Source organism: Mytilus galloprovincialis, chromosome 12 (assembly GCF_965363235.1).
Source record: "Mytilus galloprovincialis chromosome 12, xbMytGall1.hap1.1, whole genome shotgun sequence".
NCBI classification, from domain to species: domain Eukaryota; kingdom Metazoa; phylum Mollusca; class Bivalvia; order Mytilida; family Mytilidae; genus Mytilus; species Mytilus galloprovincialis.
Genome location: NC_134849.1, coordinates 37,382,615 through 37,405,366, shown reverse-complemented (window position 1 = coordinate 37,405,366; position 22,752 = coordinate 37,382,615). Strand labels below are relative to the sequence as shown.

General features: G+C 30.7%; 1 long non-coding RNA gene across 1 annotated transcript; it reads right to left on the bottom strand.

Moving 5' to 3' along the window:
- Window positions 1-2,147: 2,147 nt before the first annotated feature.
- Window positions 2,148-14,443, bottom strand: LOC143053447 (uncharacterized). The gene is made up of 3 exons (XR_012971351.1): window positions 14,385-14,443; window positions 4,653-6,210; window positions 2,148-3,452 (listed from the first exon to the last, which is right to left on the bottom strand). It is a non-coding gene; the product is annotated as an uncharacterized LOC143053447 (long non-coding RNA).
- Between the last annotated feature and the right edge of the window lie 8,309 nt (window positions 14,444-22,752).

Sequence of the window (22,752 nt, the reverse complement as noted above, 5' to 3'; positions counted from 1 at the left end):
GCAGTAACTTGAGACTAATTAAAAAACTATTTTGTGAGCAAAAATCATCAAATATAAAGCTTTTACAAAAATCAAGGATTCAAAAATGACAAATTCCAGCTATATGCATGCCATTTATTAGATCGACAGATTTTAAAAATAAACGATCAGTGGCAGTATACAGTCATTTCATACTGACTTCTAGAAGAGTTACAAGGGTTATAAATAACCATCTTATTACGATTCATCGGATAAATTTCCCCATTTTGAACTTTCCAATTTTCCATGTAGCAATTTTATAGCAGCAACTGCACATACAGTATATATATCTCAGCTGAAACAATATACCATAGCTTGCTTTTACTATAATTTTTATGCCCCACCTACTATAGTAGAGGGGCATTATGTTTTCTGGTCTGTGCGTCCGTCCGTCCGTCTGTTCGTTCGTCCGTCCGTCCGTCCGTCTGTCCCGCTTCAGGTTAAAGTTTTTGGTCAAGGTAGTTTTTGATGAAGTTTAAGTCCAATCGACTTCAAACTTAGTACACATGTCCCCTATGATATGATCTTTCTAATTTTAATGCCAAATTAGAGTTTTTACCCCAATTTCACGGTCCACTGAACATGGAAAATGATAGTGCGAGTGGGGCATTCGTGTACTGAGGACACATTCTTGTTTAATGAATGTGTTACCTACGGGTGCGGGAATTCTCGCTACATTGAAGACCCTTTGGTGGCCTTCGGCTGTATGCTCTATGGTCGGGTTGTTGTCGCTTTGACACATTCCCAATTTCCTTACTCAATTTTATTGCTCACAATGAAACTATAAATCAAGGATTCTTAGTGCTAAAATTGAACTAAACCTCCGAAAAATTTACACACACCATCACTATTTGGTTGACTGTTACGGAATATCAGTTTCGTGTGTATTGACGAATTTGTGGCAATTGCCGGAACTGCAATCCTATTTTCTTTGTGTTTTCTTGAATTTACCTTCCAGAATAAGACCTTTCACTGGATTTCTTCTGCTACATATTACACAGCATTTTTGTATCCCCTTCTAAAACCGCCGGATTTTAGTATGTTATGTGTTGCATAGTCGGCATTATTATTTTGTGTTTCGTAAACTGTTGTTCTTTTTTAATTTTTTGCCATGGTGTTGTCAGTTATGAGTTCTGTGTTTGAATATTACGTTTGGTTTCTGTTGTACGTGTTATGTAGTTATTCTCAGCAACAAACATATTTAATGATCTTTATGGTCATAACGGTTAAAGAGTTAATGCCAAAAATTAATTTGACCTGTACTATAAAATTATGACAATTATTACAATCTGGAATCAAGAATATGTCTTGGAAATGATAGAAATTCTGATATTAGTTAATAAAATGATAAGTATTAAAAAGTAAACGTTAAAAGCAAACATCATTTGTAGTGTATTGGTCAAAACAATGTGTTGAATTAAAAAGATTTGTTTTTAAAACGGCCCTCTTATTATTACCCAAAAACAATTAAGAAGCAGATGTCATATCTTATTGTACGATCCTTGACATTATGTTTGATTCTATATATTGGATAAAGCAATACCCTTAGTTTACCAAAAGTCATAACAAATCCCCTCTGTAAGGTCGCAATTTGGAATACATATTGAATGTGAATTTCGAAACCATCATTTTTGGAATAATATGTATTTGATAACATACGTCATAACGTTAAAAGATCAAATATATGTTCATGCGGTACTTGTTTCATTATCCGGTGACAAAATGTGCGAGGAATCATCAAATAGATGAAAAAATTAGCAATTGAATAGTATATAACTGATAAGCTCCTCATCCAGAGAGTACATGTAGGTATCATAATAAAAAATGTTCACAGTTGTCTACAGTTTGAGTGTTTAATGAACGTTTTGATGTGTAATATATGTAAGACCGTTGAGACACCTATTTGATTTTGGAAAAACGAAATAACAGATATAATTGACTGTTTGTGTAGCGATCAATAAAGTTTAAATGTTAAATAAATACATCAATACATGTTTGATCGGTATTACAAGAAGGTAATAATACTTATGCAATCATCATGATCATCATGTTCAAATTTCTTGTATTAAAAAGGGCAACAAATTTCCTATCAACGCAGGTTATATATATACACAAACACATAAGGTATTTTATATTCTCATATGTCAACCATATATATCCTCATACAGAATTTAATGTATTCAGGATAAATACAAAGTGAAAATTTAATGTTGAATAATCAAATAACTATTTTCATTTATCACATGTTTATAAATATATAAAGGCACAAATATAACATAGCATACGAATTTTCCAGACTAAGCTCCTTATTCACAACAAAAATACTAAACAAATAACATGCTGATTAGGAAAAAAGTAAAATCACAAAAATACTGAACTCCGAGAAAAAGTTAATTGGAAAGTCCCTAATCACATGGCAAAATCAAATGACAAAACAGGCCAATAGTGAACGGACAACATCTGCCACACCCCCGACCCGGCACAGGCACCCTCAAATGCAGAAAACGGCCTAAACTGACTCTACAGCGCCAAACCTCTCACTCTGCACGAAATTCTCACCGAATTCCGTTATATTTACAACGATGCGTGAACTAAACAGACATACTAGATAGAATAGTCAAAATAAGTGTACAGCAGTCATCACCGTGTTACAATTTTAAAAGAAACAATTTTACAAAAGAGCACAAAGCATCTATCAAATTAAAAACACATTCATTGCTTCGCGTGTCTGGTGTCAGTTAATTCATACGCCACACGGGAAGACATTTTGTCGTTCAATGATTATACAAAACAATTTTATAATTTCACATGGAGAATGTTATTATACAGGGTTAAAAAATCAAAAGTATGTTAGAATTAATTTTAGAAATAGACCGAGATTTAGAATTGTCACGAAGTTCTTTAAAATTTATAAGGAACTTACACTAAATAGTTTCAAATAGTTTTGAACAATACTTTCCTGTGTAGCCAGCATCAGCCATTCTTGTTCAACGCAATCAAAAACAAATTGAATTTCAACCACCAACAAAAACAAATAGAACAGAAGTAACACTATCACAACAAGTATGAGAATTGCAGCCAGAAAATTAATACATTTCCCACCGCAATTTTCACATTGCTGTTTTCTTTCTTGAATAACAATAGGCCTTTGTTGTGGCATAGGCTGTATTGAAATAACAGCTGGTGGTGTTGGTTGCGGTGGAGTGGTTGTACAAGGTATTGCAAAGGCAATACAATTTCTGTCACATATCAAACATTCGCGACATTTACATTCAAACTTTGCTGGAAAACACCCTAGAATACAACATTTACAAGACTGGTTACAAGATAAACACTGTTCACATTTACAATCACAAGCTTGTGTGTCTTGGTCCGGGCAACATCTCAAAATGCAGCATTTAAAAGATTGTTCACATTGCCTTTTTTTTCGTGCCCTGAAAAGAGAAGGTGTGGTTTCTTTTTACATTTTGGTATATTTTTCTTAACTCAACACAAAGTGGGAGGTTGTTCAATAACATCTCATATGAAAAGTTGTCGTGCAATATTTTGTAGATCATAATAACGAACAGGGAATGGTGCCTGTAAATGGAAATATGATACCTTCAATAAGGTCCACGACTATGCCTAGTTAACGACTTCATACGGACAGTCCAGTATCAACCATTGGTACCAAGTATCGAATACGGACAAGATACTTGATGAATCGGTTTCTTGATATAGGCCTTTTCCCTTATTTTACTAACGAAATTCCTCTGTATATGTTTTCATGAAATTCGCATTCTGCATGTCGGTTGACACTAGATCTAGACGAATTTCAGAAGTTTGGCTGTTTTTTGTTGTTTTGTTTTTTTTAGGGGGGGAGGGGTTAATGTTTTTTATCATATTTTTGCATTGATAACAAAACAATTTGATTTTGATCAAAATTACAGTATTCATTTGTTTAGGTATTACCATTTACTTATGTTTTTTTCTTTTTTGATACTTAGTGTGTTGCTATGAGCATGTTTTCTCCAAACAGCAGACTTGATACCTATAGTTGTTAATGTCTGTGTCATTTTGGTCTTTTGTGGATAGTTGTCTCATTGGCAATCATACCACATCTTCTTTTTTATATATTGATAAATGAAATAGAAAATATTTGCATGTTTCATTCATGTTATCTTTATCCAGGGCCTTTACTACGCAATTATTATCAATTATCACACAATTACATTGACGCTAAAGTAGATAGTTACTTATAACACTTTGTAATATTCAACAAAACCAAATACTATGACTATGCCTTTCTATCATACTTACTCCTAACCATAACGTTTAGAATGTATACTTGTCATTTTTTTTTAAATTGTCCGTTAATAAATTTATAAATTATTAAGAAACTAAGATTTCAACTCCCTCAGGCAAAATTGACTTTAGATGAATTTGGCTATTTATTTTAGGTATTTTTTACATATATCTCTTCAACGAATTCGGTACTTATACATCCTCGGATTTCAAATGTTTGGCTTTGAGCGTAAATCCAGAGCTTCAGACGCATGAAATTACTAAACTTGTTGTTTTCAATTTGTCACCAATTTGACCTGTTGAAATGTTACAAATATTGTTTTTCATGAATGAAATATCTAAATATTTACCTTTTTTGATCGCCAACTTTCGATTCACAAACATCACAATCACATTTACAATTCTTGGCGATGTAGTAAACCAGTATGCAGGGCGAAAAGGGGATTAGTAAGACAATAAACGGTAACAGAATTATCTTAAGGCATGTTTTGATGTATTCACTGCAAGATCTGCGACAATCTCTTTCTCTTCTAACGATCTGTCGTGGACTTCCGGTTTTAATGGGAGATCTTGGGACAGGCCTAAGGTGTTGACGAATTGGATTTTTTCGATAAACAGTACAACATTTGCAACTTGTGAAAAATCGCCATGATACCTTAGAAAAGGAAAATAGTCCGTTTAGGGCAATTAATAAGTCAGTTAAATCCATAGTACAGTCCAATGTACAAACATCATAAAATCCCATAATTAACATTATCTGGGAAATTTCAATGAAAAATAAAAACACAAACGTTTCTACATATTCGAGGTTAATCTTTGTATCTTTCGGATTACCTTTTATTTCGTTATAGAGTTGGTATATAATATGTAAAATCTGAACCACCGATAAAATCGTTGCTACTATGATAAAAGTAAGGAAAATAAATTGTATGGTTTTACCAGTTCCTTCGCATTCGATAGTAAATTCTACATCTTTTACGCTTCGGTCTGCAGCGATTGTATAGTTTCCTGTTTTGTTCATTTCAGAATATTCCATCCAATCAAACACCAGATCGAGGATAATAAGCACAATAGAAATTATATGTTTTGCTAGGTTAAACATCCTACGTCTTTCAAAATGAGGCTTCTTCTTCGATTCATCATTTTCTTCTGCAATTTGTGTATTAATCGGCGATTTTTCATGTTCTTGGTCTACGTTTTCTGGTATATGTCTACGTTTTAGAATATTAGAGTGTCCTGCTGACTCTGCTGATAAAATAGCTGATGTAGTGCTTGCCTCTTTGGTCACCTCTGATGTTACCCTTGTTTTCAGATCTGTTGTCTCCAGATTCTTGTCTTCTGGTGTACTGCTTATCTCTAGATCTGTTGTCTCTATTTTCGTCAACGAATCTAAATTTATAGATTCTGGTGCAATGCATATCTCTAAAGCCATTGTGTTTGATGATGCTATTTTTTCTGTGTCTTTTTCCTCTAAAGTCCTTTTTTCTCTATCTGGAACTGGATTAACTTCAGTTTGAAATTTATTAATTTGATTAGTTTCAGAGAAGCAATCGGCTGATTCCAAGTCATAATTGGCAACGGTCTCTATCGACTGTCTTTCTCTATCAACTGTGGTCTGGTCTAATGTAGTGCTTTTCTTGTTAATCCCCTTGTCCATTGTTTCTTTATTCTGTGTTATTTTCTGTTATTAACACCAATAATTTGTCTTTAAATCTTGATTTGCAGAGGAGTTCACTTCCTTACTTCAATTTTCCTTCTTAAAAACAATGGAGATATCATACTATTGATTCACCCATAAGTATGCATATCATCCTCTTTCATGTTATAAATTGCAGAGAGAACTTTTTTTCTGTTTGATGTCTGTAGTTGTGAGATTAGGATGTACTATGAACATTTGAATTATGCTACCTAAAAGTAAATACAATAACAGTTTGTATTGCCTTTTTTAGTATGTGAAATGTGGTAAACACTTAGGCATCGTTTATGGTACACAATCTACGTAATACGAATATGATCGAGTGATATAGTTTGTTTGGGTGATAAAGGTACTTATTTGCGTCTGTTTGAAGTAGGTTTACTAACCCTGATAACCAAGAAGTCTGAATGGTTCATGTACAGAGATTAAACTAGAATTGAGAATGGAAATAGGGAATATGTCAAGGAGACACCAATCCGACGAAAGAGCTGGCCTTTAAGGGATCATATATTTATTCTTACAAGGAAGCTCCAAGCATGCTCGGAGGATGCTCAGAGCTTTTAAGTATGATTACCCTCGGCAGTTTATGTGACAATAGTTATCTTGATCCATTAAGATGTCAATCAAATCTATATCAACTCTATAGTAAGGAAAGTAAGCATTTTAGAGGAAGCTCAATAAAAACCAGTGTAAATATCTGGTCTATTCAAATACATTTTGCATGAAATTCACAACTACAAATAGATTAGTTATTCTTCAACAGTACTGTGTAATGCTCGGAAATTAATCTCAAGTATCCACAAAGAGTAAAAGTATTTTCAATATTTCTTATTTATATTTAATACTCATTCCTTTTTTTGTAATAAAAAAATTCTTCAATCTCAACATTAGACGATACGATTTAAATATACTTTGAATTAAATAATATGCCATCAAGACAGATTTGAGGCTCATCATAAATGACTTGTAAGTTTTATTAAATAGGTCTATGTTCTTTTCATGGACTCTGGCGTCTTTCACTTTCGAAACAAATGTGCAGAAAATGGCGTTACAGGGGAAATTTTGATATTTAATTCATCCTAAATAAATAACCTTATTCAAAGCATATTTTTAAAACCGACTATCAGTTCTTTGCAAGTCACCATCTTTACCGAAAAGTCCTAGTACGTAGCATGACATGTCCGTTTATCGTCAGTGTTAAAATTACTTGTCAAGCTTATGGATGTTCTACCCGCCCAAGTAATGAAAGAGGCCTATATTGTTTTCTTAAGCTTTACTCAGCTTTACTAAGATTGATTAAAATCTTCAAAAAATAATTTAATACAAGACATCTTTATTTTTTAGTGGGTTTTGTATAATTATAAGAAATATTCTGCGTATAATCATTAAGGGCATACAATTCAGTTTTGATCCCGTATTTCCAGTTTGATGAAAATTTCCATATAGGCTATTTTTTGCCTGATGAAATCAAATATGTAATAAAAAATATACCTTCATGTGCTACTTATTGAGTTAAATGAGGTCGAAATTTCATATATCTGCTCAAAATTCGGAATGGTGGCCGTATTATCCCTTTCGAAAGAAAGCCACAACTTTTTTGTTTTCAAAGATAAACACAAATTGTTTTTTGTTAAATAATTTGTAATATCTGTATTTTATAAGTATCCTAAAAAATTTATGCATTTTTTATTCAGAAATAACTCGTATTTATCAAATGGTCATGAATTGATAAAAACAAAAACGTATTTGTTTGCTGTATATTTATCAAAATCAAAAAAAAATGCACTTTTTACAGTTTTATAAAATTTGGTCCACGTAATCTCCCTGCAAAATGAAACAAAATGTCGTTTTACAAAATAGGGGTCCATGCACTCGTTTTCAAATTAAATCAGTTTGAATGATAAGAATCAGTCGAAAAATGCATCTTTTTCTCGATATGTCATAGTTTGACGTCGCGAAAATAACATTTTACGTTAGCAACGTCATTACCTCCCCTGTAACTGTATTGTATGCCCTTAAGTCAGGTTTAAGACCTGTTAATGACAGAAGATCGAACATAGGTTTTAGCTCGTTGTTAAATTTACATATTTGCTGTGAGGAGATATAGTATCAAGTATTATATAGGAACTATTCTATAATTATGTCATAGGAGTCGGCTCAATAAAGTGAAAAAAGTCCGGAGATACTTATTCTGGGGGAATTATTAACTGAGATTTATCCATGTTATCGTTATGCTCTTATTTAGATTTTAAAAAAAAAAGTGTTGATTTGAAATCTTTTAACAATATCTTTTTTGTAAATTCTTTTTTTCTAACGCATAGTTTTTGTTTATTTAGAGATTTTTCCAAATTTGACCAACATTCATATAAATTGTCTGAGGTAATCATCATGGCTTCATAATAACCAGGGTTTTGTAAAAGTGACACATTATGGTATAATAACGGTCGATTTCCTGGCAGGCTTGTTAATTTAATGCATGAACAAGGTACATGAATAACGTGCGTGATCGCGAATGAACCAGATGTGCACAGGTAAAATTTATATATGTGTAATACCAATAAACTCTCCGTGACATACATCCTGTGTACAACTGTGTGTCACGATTGTGATAGTAGTATATAACAAATACGTATAATAGTATTAAGATGTTATTTCAAGTTGTTTCCCGCGGTTCAGACCACTCAGGGGAACAAAATTTAAGAGTGGTTAAGAATAGGCATAGGTCTTATCCAAATGTTATCTATTTTCAATTCTACTATTATTTATATTTCAGCACCTATTTTTCCGATTTCTATATTTTTTGGTCCCGTTTTTTCAAACCAGTACATTTCGTCTATACCCTCACATTATGATAACGGAAATAATTTTCATTGATCAAAGTCTTGGACTTTGTGTCTTGTAATTATCTGTGAAACATTCGGAATACATTTGTGTCATTCAAAATGTATGAAAAGTTCAATATCACAGCTGCTCACCCTTCCACGAATATGTTGAATTGCTCCCTCCTCTTTTTCCGATTTTGGGAAGTCAAATTAAAGTACGACTTATTTCTCATTCTAGATAAACAGTTATATTTCGAAATAAATGTGCCATTTTTTTTAAATTGTTTATTCATTTAACATGTGAAATAAGAATATTAATAAGTAAACTTCGGACTATACAAATCCAGAATATACCGCGAAGGTTTGCTTTATTCTTACAAGAGAGGAGCCATGAAAAAATTGTCAAATAAAGACAAGCACGCTCAAGTCAAGAGAGAGAAAAAGTAAAATAGTAAAAAGTAAAATCACAAAAATACTGAATTCAGAGGAAAATCTTATCGGAAAGTCCATAATCACATAGCAAAATCAAATGACAAAACACATCAAAAACGATTGGAAAAGAACTGTCATATTCCTGACTTGGTACAGGCATTTTCAAATGTAGAAATGGTGGATTAAACCTGGTTTTAAAGCGATAAAACTATCACTTTGATGACAGTCTCATCAAATTCCGTTATAAACTTAAATTTGGACAAGCAAAATTAACAACCTTTGATCTCGAGTGTATTGGTAATAAATTAACGTGTTTTAAAATATAAATCAAAATGATATCAGATAATCTTATTTGGCCTCCCACTGATTGATACTTCAACACAATTTTTTTGTAGATAAGATTGAAGCAACAGCAGAGGTCCAGTTTTAAAAATGATAATCTATATAATTTTATTAAATTAACCCCGGACCTCACTAAGTTTTAATGCCAAACGCTAGTAGTATTTATTTGGTCATCGCTTTCAAATGTCTAAATTTAAGTGTACCCGCACACTTTTTGACTAATAAGGACAAATGCTTTGGTAAAACTAGTTGTATTTTCCCTTTTTTATGAGACATTAATAAATGAAAATAGTGTATATAATTTCATTGTGACACCTGAATTTAGTTTCCTTACTTTAACCGAAAAATTGTTTATTAACTAATTTGGATTCAAATAAATTAAAGCACTAACTATAATTATAATTCCACGGCGATTTATTCGTTATTATCACCTTGAAAATGTTTTGTATATTAAACGCGACCTCTTGTCTTATAATCCACTGATCCAAATAGACAGTCACACCTTGCACGGTTGGCCCTAGAGGACATCTACAAATAACATTTTATCTTTTTACAAGCCTCCAACGGGTATTGCCAGAGAATAATAAACACACCGTATAAACCTAGTCATAGCAGTAAAAGGTCAATTAGCGTTCACCTATATATTGTCTTTACAATTTAAGTTATATACTTTCATTTTTCACCATATCAGTCTGAAAAAGCATATATTAAAACAAAGAAAATAATAATATTTGTTATCATGGTTATGCTGTCTACAAAAATAAATCGTAATTCGGTAAACATTGAAAATTTAGCTCATGAATATAAACAGTTGCATTTCTGTTCGTTTTATTTTCTTTTATTCGGGTGGTAATTATATATGAAATAAGTCATCAGCGCGCTTACGATTATGTTTTAGAATGATTAAAGACATAGACTTTAAGTGTTTGTATTCAAAATCCCGTCATGCAATACAAGGAGAAAACGTCACGACCTACAGGAAGTAGCCAATATTATTTTTGTTATCAATTATTGATTTTCTTCTTATTACTGCACATATAGCGAAAAAAATTTGTGAATATGTATTTTATGTCATAATGAATATATTTAAACTATAAGTAAACAAATCGCGAATTTTCCTTTTAAACAACTAGCTTCAATGATATTAATGTCAATCTAAACTTTGAGATAACAATCCTTTATGAATTCTTCAATCTCTAACTTCAATTCAGAACGATTCTATATTGCACTCAATTTCCAACAGTGTATATGTATCATGTTTATTTGGATATACTTGACAAAGGAGGTTTAAATATACTTTCATCACAACATCAACACTTGTTAAAAAATGTTTTTACTTTTATGTTATTAGACAATTGTTAAATATTAGTAATTAGTGTAAGTTTTCACATTTTGATAAATTTGAATCCACCTATTTGCATAAGACAATTTTTTATTAAATCTATATGTTAAAATTGTACCTTGGATGGAGAGTTGTCTCATTTGCTCTCACAGCACATCTTCCTATATCTATTATCTTTTTTATTAATGTTTGAGTAAGTCTTAACATATAATTAACCGTACACATTCACACCAAAATCAAACAAAGCCGTAGAAAAGACATAAACTTCTACGAAGTGTATTTAATACTTTCTGCTACTTTACAGTCAATATGTGGCAGATGATCTTCATTAATCCAATCAAAACAATTTTATTGATCACTTTCACACCCAAATCAAACAAAAAATCGTGGAAAAGACGAAAACTTCACCGAAGTGTATTCTTAACTTCCTGTTACTGACCGATCAGTATTGATCATATGATCACAGCCTAACCAATCAAAAAGTATAAAGTGAATGTGATATCATTTGTATGAGACTCTGTGAATTTTGTATCACTTCTCTTTTTAATAAGCTGTATGGTCAATAGTTAGACGTTAATAGACAGTTTATTCTTGCTATTATTTTTCTCGTTTGATATGTTTTACATTTTTCATTTTTAGATTTTTATATCATACACGTAATTTGCGATCCGTTATGCTTATTGTTGAAGACAGCAGTGTGATTTACATAAACTTATATCAATGCAATTTTGGTATCTGTTGGATTACTAGCATTCATGCCATGTTTTCAAAATTTTATAATGAAACATATTTCTGACAGGCAAACCTAAGACAACAATTCTATTAAGAGAGGGAACGGTGTTTTCATCGAGATTCGCTAATTCAATTTTTTTTTATAAAAGTGTGATCTTTTACACGACTTAAATGGAAGAAATTACAAAACCCCTGAAGATCATGGAGGCACAAGTAACTTATAGCTAAGAAAAACTACAACATGTAGATTATTTACTTTTTTATAACATTTAAAGTCGATCAGTAAATATAGTCTACCGTCTATCATTTCTGAAATAAACACGTAGTTATGAAGATAACAAGAGAATCGCCGAAACGTCATATTACTTCCTAATTCTCAACAAACACGTTTGATAGATTTCAATTGATCTAATCGAACAGTATTGATAAAATCTGATAATATAAAAGTAGTGTTGTGTTTTTATCTAGTAACTATCGTTTTAAATTAAATTGGATAAAAGTAGATTATATGGGCTACTGTATGGAGTTTAATTCACGAAAAAAATTTCTGACACACATTTAGAAACGGCCAGAGAAGAACAACAATGTTTCTCATGTTTTTTCCATATTTCATCGTGCTGCCCTTATTCACAAAAAAAAACCGCACTAACACTTCAAACGTTAGCAATAGTTTGATTAGTCTTTGAAAATATAATGCGATAATGTATATTCACACGACGGACATGAATGATTGGTGGCTGAACGGATGAAGGAAGTATACCTTGAAGTGCAAAGATATCTCAAATTGATCTCAATGTAAAAGACAAAAATAATTTTAAAATATATTTATTTTTTTACCGTAAAACCCTGTTTCAGTGTTCGATTGTTTCCCTCCAAAATGTTTCATTACTTAGAATATTTCGACAGATCGGGCGGAGGTAATGTTTCAATTTGCATAAGGACAGTCAATTCGAAGATGGGTGTGATAAGGATGATTGCTGTTATATTATTGTTACTGATTTCGAAACACCCATTAGTGTTACCAAACAGATATATACAGAAAAGAACTAAGTGTATGATAAGGGATGAAATAGTTTTAACTTATAGCATTAACATGCGCTAAGGCAGTTTTTTTTTTTTTTTTTGAAGTATCGGCTATTGTTTTATTTTGGTTTGAAACTTTTTCTGATTGTGAGATTTATTTTGAACGTGTTTTATAAAAAAAAATATATATATATAACAAACGAAATATTTAGACCCTTCATGTCCTAGCTTAAATATGATCAATTTCATTTGCAGCTTATCCCCATGCATCCCCTTACAATCATTCGGAATATAATAAAGCGAAAACGTATTGCAAAACGTAATAAAATAACGACATATGCATTTAAACTGATTGTGTCAATGTTTTACACTCAATTTCACAAATTCCCAAAAGGTGACAAATTTTACAGATTTTTAAACTTTGCTTTACAAGAAAATCAATGTTTTTTTCTCATTAATTTTTATTGCGAAAACATATAATATAAGTGTTTACATATTTTAATCGGATGATCTATGACCATAAATGCACACTTATTAATGAGTTTATCCTAAAACTCCTGTCCCTATATGGACTGGTCTATGGTGTACGAACTAGTTTAACTCCGGCCAGTCAAGTGAAATAAATCTAGTAGTACATGAAAATTAATTTCGACAACTTTAATTCCAATATTCCAACAACATTTCTTATTTTCTCTTTTATTTTTAAATTGTTGTGATTTATCCATTTAATCAACAGTTACATCTTATAATAAACAATTTTGATAAAAATTTGCTGCTTTTTTCTTTCATATTTTTAGTGGTCATTGATAAATGAAATTTAAATGCCATATCCTTTACTATGTTATAGGCATTTTATAATTACAGAATATCTAATTGAAGAACTTGAATTGAGAAAAATAGTTGATTTTTATTTCTCATGAGTTTTTCTTCTACTTTTTTTTTATTGTTTTCAAAGTTTCTCATGCTTCTTTTTTAACATATTTGATTTTATATCTCAAATTTTACCGATTGCAATATGTTAAATGAGTATGCGTACCGGGTAATTCCAGGATCTTACCCATTAGACACACCCTGAAGCACCTTTTTTGGTGTCGTGCAATGTTCAAACTTGGTGTATGATACCTTAATTAGTATTTTCAAACAATGCATTTGAAAATCCAGTTGTTATGATCGCACATATTTTATTCAATTTCAAATTCATTTTTATGCATTTATCTTAAATTTTAAGTAATGAGTTTTTAAAGAGTAATAATAACCCACCTTTTCTTTAGAAACAATAAGTTGTCTATTTTATTGATAAACTCAGTGTTTAGAGTCTTATACAAAAATTATTAAATATTGTATTAAATTGTACGGACTGTATTAGTATTGAATTAGTTTTCCATCCATTCTAAGATTTTTTATCTTTATAGTCAGTCTTCTTGTGTATTTCAGATTAATCTAGTTTCATCTATCTTTTAACTGTACAATTTTTTATTCATGAGTAATTTTCTCCCAGATATTTTTTCAATGAAAATCACGTTTAACAAGTTCAATACTAATATATCAATTTACGCTTATGAGTCCTAGACTCATTATAAAAAAATATTTAGTTTTTTCAGAGTATTTAGATTTTGAAAATTGCAACTTTCTTAAGAATCTAAAATATACATAAACACATCTTTTTACAAAATGAAGTGTAGTAACGTCTCACCTTATACATTAGATATTGTCCATGCCTCAACTTTATCTGTTTTTTAAAGTAAGAAGTTGATCTTTAGATAATGCAATCATTTCACTGTTTTGTAGAAAATAAGAACATTTCTCCGAAAAGCAAAAACTACTTCCTTTTACTAACCAATCATGTTTGATCAGATTTTCGCTTAACTAATCAAAAGGTTTACAATATATATAATATTGATTTTTGTAAGTTCGAACTGTTTTCAAGCTACAGTAGAGTTATATAATTGAACCTCATGAAATTATTTACCCATTCTTTGAAAACATACAAATTTTTGTACATTTCGAGTAAAGAAACTCAGTATGTGTACGAGTAGTACAATTCTGAACGCCAAACGTGTGAATCAAAAAAAGAAAAGCACATGTAAGGTACGAAGTACGATGTTAAAAGTTTAAACACATCAAACAACGGGTAAACAACTGTCAAATTCCTGCCTTGTCATTTCTGTATGTAGAAAATGGTAGATTAAATCATGATTAAGGTAGATAGGGTGTCTTCTTCCATCTTGGATTTTGAAATACTAGAAAACAAGGTCTAGATCTTTGATGAAATGTGCAAATTTTTATAGTAGTAGGTAATTTATGTGTAAGAATTTTCATTATAATATAGAAAATGCCATGTTTGATCATATTTATGATTGTATTTTACAAAAATAAGAATTCTTTTGTTTAATTCATTTTTTTCCAACTTTGTCAAATAAGGGGAGGCAACTCAAATGCAAGGGCAGATAATTCAGATAGTGTTACTTTTACAATAGAATGTGTTAGGAATTTACCCATTTTTACATGTAGCAAGAAAACGAGTCCGGTGACCCCATTTTTTTCTTTTTCTTATCTGAAAGCATAATATTGAAGCTATCTTCTCATATTTTATCACAAAATTCTATGGTGTGGTTTGCATTTTATGGCGGAAAAATGGGTTTTCCATACATAATCTATACAAAATCTTGACAATTTTGAACAACCTGTAGCGTGAAAATAAGTCCGGTGACCCATTCTTTTTATTAATGTTTTTAAACAAGCAGGATATGAACTACATTTTGGCAAATTATTAAAGGATTCTATGGATTATAATTTAGACACCCCATCTACCTTAAATCTGAACTAAAAGCTAGCTAAATATGTCACTTGTATAACAGTTGCATTTAATCTATTTTATTGGCAACATTGTGTTATCAAAACAAACAAATATAAAACGTACAATTGTAAAAATTTTGGGTCCAGCAGTCAAGTTTTAATCATACACTCTGTAGATAAAGTACATTCTGTAATCAAAATTGAAAGAGAAGAATACAAGAAATGACCATAAAACAATACCACAATGGCTGGATGTATAAACAACGAGTTACGTTCAGAGCATAGTTCTTAAAAATACATGTAGCTAAAGAGCAAAGGTTAATGATAAAAAGAAAGTTACACAATGACACGTAATAAGGATGATAAACAACGCCATTACTTTAAGACCATCATGTACAAATGTACTTATTGTAAATTTGTTACGAAATATTTATGAACAAGATCTTGGTATAATCCAAAGCCAAGATTTTTCTTGACATAACCCTGGTTATTGGTGGTACGTTTATTTTCGTGTATATTGATAATTACATGAACGTTACCAATTTCATATTTAACGAATCTGTATGACCGAATACATTTCATATATCTGACGAAATTTTCTTATATCAAATGCGCAAAATGAGGTTATCGGTAACTGTACAAATAAGTAGGTCACCGAATTCTGGATAAAAGTTAAAGATATTATCCCCATTTAAGATTCATTTTTGGGTTACTAAGAACGATTCTCTTAAATGAACAATATTTCGGTCTATTTGCTAATCTTCTTTCGTTGATAATATGGTAATGGAAACATAGTATCAACAAAACTAGCAGATCTTCTCTGTATTAGTTCAATAGTTCTGAAATTTGTATGTAGAAAATCGTACCTATGGTTACGAAAAAAAAACAATATTTTTTTTTCAATTCATGTTTCATCTTTTACATAGTCACAGATAATACGAGACATGAGGAATAATTTCGTATCTATTGGACTTTGTTTTTAAATGTAACACTATGGGACATAGTTTGTAAACTTTCTTGAGGAAGATGTTAACTGATAAGCAAATATAATCATAGTAATAGAAATGTACGTAAGCGTATTAGCGCCACAAAACTTTTTTAGATATTTTTTCCTATCGTTATAACGCAAATCTCTTCCGTTACAAAGCTAACATTTTCGATATAACGGAAACCTTTGCGTTATGACGCAAGTATTTGAAAAATAACGCAAACATCAATTATTCATTAAGTTTTGTATTTGTCCGTCTGTCATTAATTTTAATTGTAATTTACTAGTAGATAAGAAAAGAACCACAAATACAAGGCGAATCATTATATTAAATTTGCATAGTAATAAGAAGTGCAATTATACATATATTAAAAATGATGTGTCCATCAGAAAAGTATATGATTTTATAAGAAAAGAGATATGGAATAGGCATATTTTTATGTTCCTTACGTCGTAACTACAATCCCCTTCTCTTTCATGAATGTGACCTACCGAATTAGACTATTTACCGGATTTTTAATCACATAAGCAACACGACGGGTGCCACATGTGGAGCAGGATCTGCTTACCCTTCCGGAGCACCTGAGATCACCCTTAGTTTTTGATGGGGTTCGTGTTGTTTGTTCTTTAGTTTTCTATGTTGTGTCATGTGTACTATTGTTTTTCTGTTTGTCTTTTTCATTTTTAGCCATGGCGTTGTCAGTTTGTTTTAGATTTATGAGTTTTACTGTCCCTTTGGTATCTTTCGTCCCTCTTTTAATTGAAAGAGAAAAATAATGTCATACAATTGGGAAACTTTCAAGTCCTATAGACACTCTGATATTTCTGCTATAAAATTAATTATTAATAAAAAAATATTCAGAACCTCAGATTATGATATAAAGATTCTTTAATGGAAAGTCATGGAATTTTCATTTTAATCTGGTAAAGTAACTTTAAGATGATTGGGAAACAATTTGAATGGAGAGAACATAATTTTAATAATAAAACATGTTTTATTGCAAAAAGGTAGCTTGTTTGGATCTAACAAACCTTACACAACCCTCAAACTAAAGCTTACTTTGGAAGTATATTTATATTTGGCTATAGCTTTATAAGCAGGGTTGATTTTTATATTCTTCGATATAACTTCCATTTACTCTTTGTTATATTTATACATGTATTATCAATTATAGCTTGCTGTTCTGTGTGAGCCACAGCATTACTTTTAGAAATGGATGGAGAGTTGTTTCATTGACAATATTACCACAACTTGAAGAGACATGTATTGTCGAAATGCGCATCTGGTGCAAGAAAATTGGTACCGTTAATTTTATTACTACCACTGGGTCGATGCCTCTGCTGGTGGACTATTAGTTCCCGAGGGTATCACCACCCCAGTAGCCAGTACTTCGGTACTGGCATGAAAATACGGATTTTTTTGTGTTATTAGAATTTACTGTTACAAAATGATAGAAATTATTATAAATTAAGGAATGTATCTCCCTCATGCAAAGCTCTGATTCCTTTCACGGATTTGGCTATTCTTTTTGGACCTTTTGGATTATAGCTCTTCATCTTTTATATAAGCTTAAGATTTCAAATATTTTGGCCACGAGCATCACTGAAGAGACATGTATTGTCGAAATGCGCATCTGGTGCAAGAAAATTGGTACCGTTAATTTTATTCTTATATTTATTACCCAACTCATTATTTGTCAATGATATGTTCTAAATATTCTAGCATTTTACTTTGCAATGAGTACAAAGGAACATAAATTTTAATATAAGCAGCCTCCTCCATTTATTCTTAAATAAGAAATCAAATAAAACAACTGATTGCGGTTTTTCGCAACAACAAAAAAGGAAGAAATATCAAAAACAAACTGTGTGGTACTTATACGCTTCCGTAGAAATGCGTACATGAAACAGCAAAACAAATGAAAATAATAAAAACACATGAAAAATCTTTAGTGCATCATGAATATTTATATATAATTTGACAGTTTAGAAATGTATTTCTACAACAAGGGTTATCATCAAAGAAGATCTGTTCATGTAGATATAGGAAGATGTGGTATGAGTGCCAATGAGGCAACCCTCTACCCAATTCATACGTTGATACACTATTATTACGTATTCCCCTTGTATTTATATATTTTGAATATTTGTTGAAAGGTGTCTTAAAACCTTATGATTCTGTTTGAAGACGCCATCACGAGTTGGTTGCCCTGTTTCCAAAATATAGCAGCAATGTTCCAAACTAAATAATGTCGTCAATGCAATGCGTTCTCAAGACGGATACACATGGGGTGAAGGATCTGCTTATTATTTTGGTGGACCTGCGATCACGCCCAGTTTTTAGTGGTGTTTGTGTTTGAAGGTCTTTTAGATATATATTATGTTTCATGTTCTACTGTTGGTCTTTTCTATAGGTCAAGATGTTCTTAGACTTTTTTATCGATTTTTTAGTTTGAATGTTCATTTGGTACATTTTGCCTGTCTCTGAATATACTTCATCATCTTATCTGAACTTTTACCGATTACGACATTTTGAATTATGTGGTTGATGCATGCAAATCAGGAGTCACCTTAAGGACATATCTCAGTTTGGATTTATATGATTGTCTAAGTATGTGTATGCTTCCTTAAATAGCCTGTCTTCTTCTTTTATCTTAATTCCCTCCTGTTTATAAGCACTCGAATGAGACTGACAATATTTAAAAGTATCTTTTCATTAGAACACAATAAATCCATTGCAAAATATGAATAAATAGTGTTCTCCAACATAATATCCTGTGTATACTAATATACAACAAGTCGTGAGTTGATATTAAAGCACCGATATAGGGAGTAATGTGATGATAAAACGGCAAAAGATAGAAATAAATTGTATGTTCATTATTTTAAAAGTAAGTATTTAATCAATGTTTAAGACAAAGACAAAGGTTCGTTAAAGCTGTCTTAATTGAACAAGTTTAACTAAGAATTTCATAAACAGCAATTTTGTTTTAGGTGAAAGGTTGGTAAACTAACGTACTATATTTATATGTATTTCATTCATTCAAAGTAGAATGTTTCTTTTCCGATTTTGCACGATGGTTGTGTTTCATATTTTTTTTTTCAACTTAACCTATTCTTTTTCTTGAATGTAGAATCATTTTATCCTTAATCAGTTTTCCTTTCCTATTATTTAGATAATTAGTTTAATATATTTTATTAACTCGCTTAATTCTAAATCAAATTCTAACACTAAAATATAATTTTACAATAATTTGGGATAATAAAAAGCATTATTAATTCAATTTTAAGGTAGCCAAACTTTCTTAAGAATTTAAGTCAGATCAAATGTTCACATTTTACAAGCAAAAGACAGGTTTAACGAATTGAAGTAAAGACATTGAATACCTTGTGTTTTGCACTTTCCTAATCAGGAAATCCTAACAAGTTTCTCAATGTCTGTCTATAAATAAACCTTGGTTTTCACTGTTACATCGAATCCAACAGCGATTTGAACAGTAGAAATGAATTTAGTCGAAAGTATTTTAATTCTACCCTTTACTTACCAATCACATTTGACAAAGTTTTGCTCAACTAATCGAAAAAAGTTTAAACAACTAAATTGTCGAATTCCGTCAAAATTTGAAACGGAAAGACCATTATCGAATTACAACATAGCGCAATAACACATTGAGAGGATGCGTAACTTAGTCTATGAGGTATGCAATGGTATATGTTCTTTGCCCATAGGGTACGATCTTTTTTTTATCGTGGGTCGGGAATGGTGAATGTAGGGTACCAAATGGTATATGTATTTAACCCATCAGATACGAAATGGTTTTAATCGTGAGTACGAAATAGTAAATGTTTGGTAATAAATGTTATTTTTGGTATGAAATGGTAGAGGAACGAAATGACTTGCTACCCAATATTCGTTGATTATGTGTTGAGAACTGCGCAACCAAATAAACTCTGATTTAAAAAAAAAACACACAATTTATTTGTTTATTTTATCTGTTCTTTGTTCATTTTTAATTGAATTTCCTTTTTGAATTTCTAATTTTATTTTATATTTTCATTTCTAATTTTATTTCTTTTTTAAATTTCTAATTAAATCTCCTTTTTGAGTTTCTGATTAAATTTCCTTTTGGAATTTCGAATATAACTTTTTTTTCATGTATTTTTATTTATTTGATTTTTTTAATATATTTTTGCTGTCAGAAAGTATTGTTTTATAGTATTTTGATTTAATACAGTCCTTGGATGGTGTAAACTTCCCACTAACACCATACACCATTACACCATACACCATACATCCTTTATTTCAAATATAAAGATTATTAATATTGTTTATTTTTAAAATCAGAAAAATTAAAATAAAAAGACCTATGTTTTCAACTAATGAACTGTCGTACACCATTCATTCACACCTTTCCCTACCGCACGTTACACAATCACACCATTCCTCATACACCATACTACATAGCACCATACACCTTACACCAATGCACAACATGCTATACACCATTACACCATACACGGTTTTTTGGTAAGTTTACACCATCCAAGGGCTGTACATATAAATAAAGTGTGTCTTATCAAATTAATATAGATTCTACCACTGCGTCAAGCGGGATATGATATTATCCTTTCAAGGCAGTTTAGTATCAAAATTTTAAAGGTTAAGCTCGCCAAGCGTTTAAATATTTACAAATTGATTTTCGAGAGAGGATAATATCGTATTGCACTAGATTTGGTGGTGGAATCGGTTTCTGTAATGATTTCAGGACGATATATAGACAAATTTAACTCGTCTTTTCGAATCATCTGTAAAAAAAATGTCTTTCTTCAATGTGACGTCTTTAGACATTGTCAACTATTTTCATGACGTCACAATGAGAGTTTCAGAGGATAGTAATAAAATTGGACGACATACATGTCATCGAATTTTAACCAATGAGGGATCAAGATCAAATGATCCACGCGTTGATTTAATAAAACAAAAAAAGGGAAAAGGATAAATCCCTTTTATAGTAGGTGTTTTATAAAAAAAAATGCCTTTTTTAAATAGTATTAAATAAAAAAAAAAAGGATAAATCCCTTTTATAGTAGGCGTTTTATAAAAAATTGCCTTTTTTAAATAGTATTAAATAATAAAAAAAAAAAAAGGATAAATCCCTTTTATAGTAGACGTTTTATAAAAAAAGTCGCCTTTTTTAAATAGTATTAAATAAAAAAAAAAGGATAAATCCCTTTTATAGTAGACGTTTTATAAAAAAAAAATCGCCTCTTTTAAATAGTATTACAGAAGTGTTATTATCAAACACAGTACAAATGACTAACAATAATATAAAATACAAATATTAATGACTATTTTTAAATATAACTTTATAGTTAAAGAATAGTGTATATGTTAGCATCTATCAAATACAAGATGTTTATACAGGTTTTTATTCACGAATACAGACAGATGTGATCTGCCATGTTATTCTAATGTCTACGCAATGTTGTCCTCCAACGTTTGATTTTCACAAATCCTTGTAAAATAAATTCATTATAAAATTATATTAAACTTTGAAGCCATGTACTTGATAGATTTGGATATTCAGATTCTGATTAAAGACTAAAATCAAAGGTGAAATTGGACTCTTTTAGAAATAAGCTTTGAAGCAGTCTGACTTTTCCACGTTTGTCCTAGATTAACTGTCTTTTATATCATTGACCACAATCTTTCTTTAAACCGACTTCGATCAATTTTGGAATTATTGTCACGTGCAAAAAAAACGATTATATACTACATTTTTTTCAATATCAAACCTTTTTCAAATTGATTGTTTTTTGGCATTGATGAATTATAACATGGTATTTACTATTCTCAATTTTTTGTGTATAACACGACTAATATATATTTTAATTATGATTCTACAGATGGTCCAGTATTATAAAATTGTTAATACATAACTCCGACACGCTTTACACTCACTTTATTTGATAGAACTATGTCGTGTACATATTGTATACGTACTTGAAATTAAATGTACTCAGTACGACACATGACTTATCACAATCACGACACGAATCTAAACATTGACGACAAGCACAGAACCTATCTTACCAACGTATTGTGTAAAGAACGTAGAAAAATGTAACTTAATTTTATATAATTGTCTATAAAAAAAACGGAATACCTAAATACGACTTACAGCATTTGAAGCATGCAAATTTCAATTTAGCATCAATATTGTTTATAAAACAATTAAAATGTGCATTACATTTATAATGTTTTGTCTTTTTCTTG